This window comes from Manacus vitellinus, unplaced genomic scaffold (genome assembly GCF_001715985.3).
Source record: "Manacus vitellinus isolate BGI_N305 unplaced genomic scaffold, ASM171598v3 scaffold_27_pilon, whole genome shotgun sequence".
NCBI lineage: Eukaryota > Metazoa > Chordata > Aves > Passeriformes > Pipridae > Manacus > Manacus vitellinus.
This window is the reverse complement of record NW_021940039.1, coordinates 6,125,010-6,128,032: the sequence shown is the minus strand read 5'-3', so window position 1 is coordinate 6,128,032 and position 3,023 is coordinate 6,125,010.

Sequence of the window (3,023 nt, the reverse complement as noted above, 5' to 3'; positions counted from 1 at the left end):
CCTCCTCCATCCCTGGGGGTCTCAAGCCCAAACCGTGGCAAACCCCCCCCGCCCCAAAAAAAGCCAGGAAACTCCTTAAGCAGATGCCCAACTTACAGTGTCCTCTGCTGCCGAGCTGAGCCCGCGTCTCCAGCCTGTGTCCCAGTGACGAAGGGCTCGGAGCCTGCACGGAGAGGGGATTTTTTTACAGGACAAATATTTTTCTCCCGCTGCTGGACGGCTGATCCGAAGGAAAAGCTGGAAACAAGTTCATTGGTTTTGCTCTCGCTCCCTGTCCTTGCCCTAATTTTTTTTTCCTGGCAGCTGGCGGGAGGAAGGGAGCTGGCAAGGTGATGCTTTTTTGGGAAGAGGGGAACTGCTGGTGAAAGAGGCATTCACCGCACCGGGAGCCTGGGAAAGCCGAGAGCCGGGGGGCCGGCGGGAGGGCGGGAGCCTGATCAGCGACCACCGTGCCGGGGCTCACGGCCGTGCCCGGGCTGACCGTCGTGGTCGTGCCGAGGCTCATGGCCAAGCGGAGGCCGGCGGCAGGTGGAGGGGCGCCGGCGGGATGCACCAGAAAGCCAATGACATCATGTTGTGGGTTTGTTTTTTGTTTTTTTTTTCTCCAGGATGAAATTTGCAGACAACTTCCCCAGGCGCCCGCGAGAGCTGGGGCTCCGCGGTGAGGAGCGGGACAGGTCTCCCCAGGACACACAGGCGCCCATCGACGGAGTGCAGGGCTTGGCTAGGGCTTTATTTTTTTTTATCCTTTTGGGTCAGAAAAGCTACGTTTTATTTCTTAACCCACTGGTGCTACGCGAGGGGCTCCCCGGCACACAGAGAGCAGGTCCGGCCGGCGGCTGAGCAGACCCAGCCCGGCACAGCCGGCGCCAGCACCCCGTCGGGGACCCCCCATCCCCACGGCGGGGCAGGATCCGTCCCCGGCCGCCCAACCCGGGATGGCTCCTTTCGCCTCTTCCCTCTTAATTTTGTTTAGAAACTTGTCAGGTTGGTAGATAAAGGAGGTGGAAAGATCAATCCCGGCTTTTCATCAGTGTGGGAAAAAGTATTTCACTAATCCATATTTATTGGTGTAAGGAGCCGGGGGAGGGGGGGAGGGCGAGAGACCCTAATGGTCAGAGCAAAGGACAGAAGGGACAGTTTAAGGCTGCCCTTTTCCGAGAGGTCACATGTCACCAAAATCTTTCGGTTGTCTCGGGATTGGTTACATTCTGTTCTCTTTTTTTCTATTGAGGTTGCCAAGCAACTGGCTAAGACCAGCCAAGATATTTTCTTTATTACAAGTGGAGCAGAAAGCAGCAAGGAGGAGAGAGATAAAAAAAAAAAAAAGGGGGGGGGAGAGAGGAGAAGAAGTTTAGACAATTAACATTTATAGGATCACATAACTTCATTAACTCGGCCGAGATTTAGGAAAGAGACTTAAAAAAAAAAAAAAAGGTGGTGATGGGGAGCGTTAGGAATTAAAGCAAGTTAAAAGGCCTGCAGGTCCGGGGCTAAAACAATGCCAGAACACCCGGAGCAGCGCCGGGGGCTTCCCTCGGATGGTTCCCGCTTCCCAAAGAGCGGCAGGTCCTGGGCGATGGCTGCAACCCAGCACAGGGGCCTTCAGCTGCTGCTGCTGCTCTTTTTTCTTTTTATTAAATGCCGGCTTTCTTTTGATTTTCACACTCGTAGGAAGTGGGTTTATTGCTACTAGTGCTGGCAGGGAGGTGTGGGGAGGCAGGGGAGCCCTTCAGAGGGAGGCACATGGCTGTGGCAGGAGCTCAGCATCCTCCTGGACCTGACCCATGAGGCAGAGGCCATGGGGACGTTTCTATCCCCAAGCCCTGGAACACCTTCATGCCTCTTCAGGGTGGGCAAAACCTCCCAGGGTGAGAATGAGACTCTGTGGGAGAGCAGTCCCCAGTTGCAGATCCCTGCCCCACTGATCCTTGCTCAGGATTTGGGCCTGACACTGTCTCTGACGGTCTCCCTGGGCTCCAGGGGCCAGGCCTGAGGCAGGGAACATCACTGAGGGCTGGGGGCAGGGACTGGGGTCACTCTGCAGCTCCGTGGGGTTGGGCTGCTCCAAGCATCCCTGGGAGTTTCTCTCCCAGCACTCACGGATCCCTCTCCCCATGGGGCCAAACCCTATCCGAGGACACGGGGGGAGCCGAGGAGGAGCGGAGACCCCCCCAGCCAACCCCCCAGGGACCACTCCGGTTCTACCCAGGGACCCCAGTGACACCCAGGGTGGTGGCAGGTAGCAGTGGGGTGAAGGCAGGGAACACCTCTGTGCTCTTCTCCGCGGCTGCGGGGATCCCCGGCAGGTCGGAGCTGGGGGTCCCCAGGCGGGGAGAGGCAGGCGATGCCCCCACTCCCCCGGCCGGAGCCCGCAGCTGCCGGCCTGGCAACTCGGTAATATTCATTAGGGGAAAAAAATGAGCATTATTTATCCCCGGCACTTTCCCTGCCGTGGGGGGCCGGGGTGGGGTGCAGGTGACCCCATACCCCACGGGGTACCCGGGCACTTCCACTGCCGCGGCAGCGGGACCGACGGGGTTCCCCAAGGGGGACCGAGTGGATGAGAGGGGACCCGAGCCCCAGCTCTGCCCGGCGGCTCGGGGGGAACCCTCGGAACCCCGAATGGGGCCAACCGCGCCATCCTCGGGGCCGGGCACCCAGCCCCCGGGGCAGAGAGAACCCCGCGCCCCGGTCCCGGCGGTGCGGGGGCTGCGGGCCGGGCCGGGGTTTGGGAGCTGTGTCTTTAAGAGATGGCTGGCTCCAGGTTGCAGCTGCTGTTTCTGTGCTATAGAGACAGTGGAGATTCATTACTCCTAAAACACAATGGGCATTTATCACCCCGTGGTGTTATTCAAATCCAGTACCAATTGAAGGTCATCCCCATTCTTTTCTCGCCGGCTCTGCAACACATTTATTGTTGTGCCGTTCAACTAAAAGCCCTGCCCGGCCCCGGCGCAGCCCGCAGAGCCCCGGTGTGCGCATCCCTCCCGGGCGGATTTGGGACCCTCCCGGGTGGATAC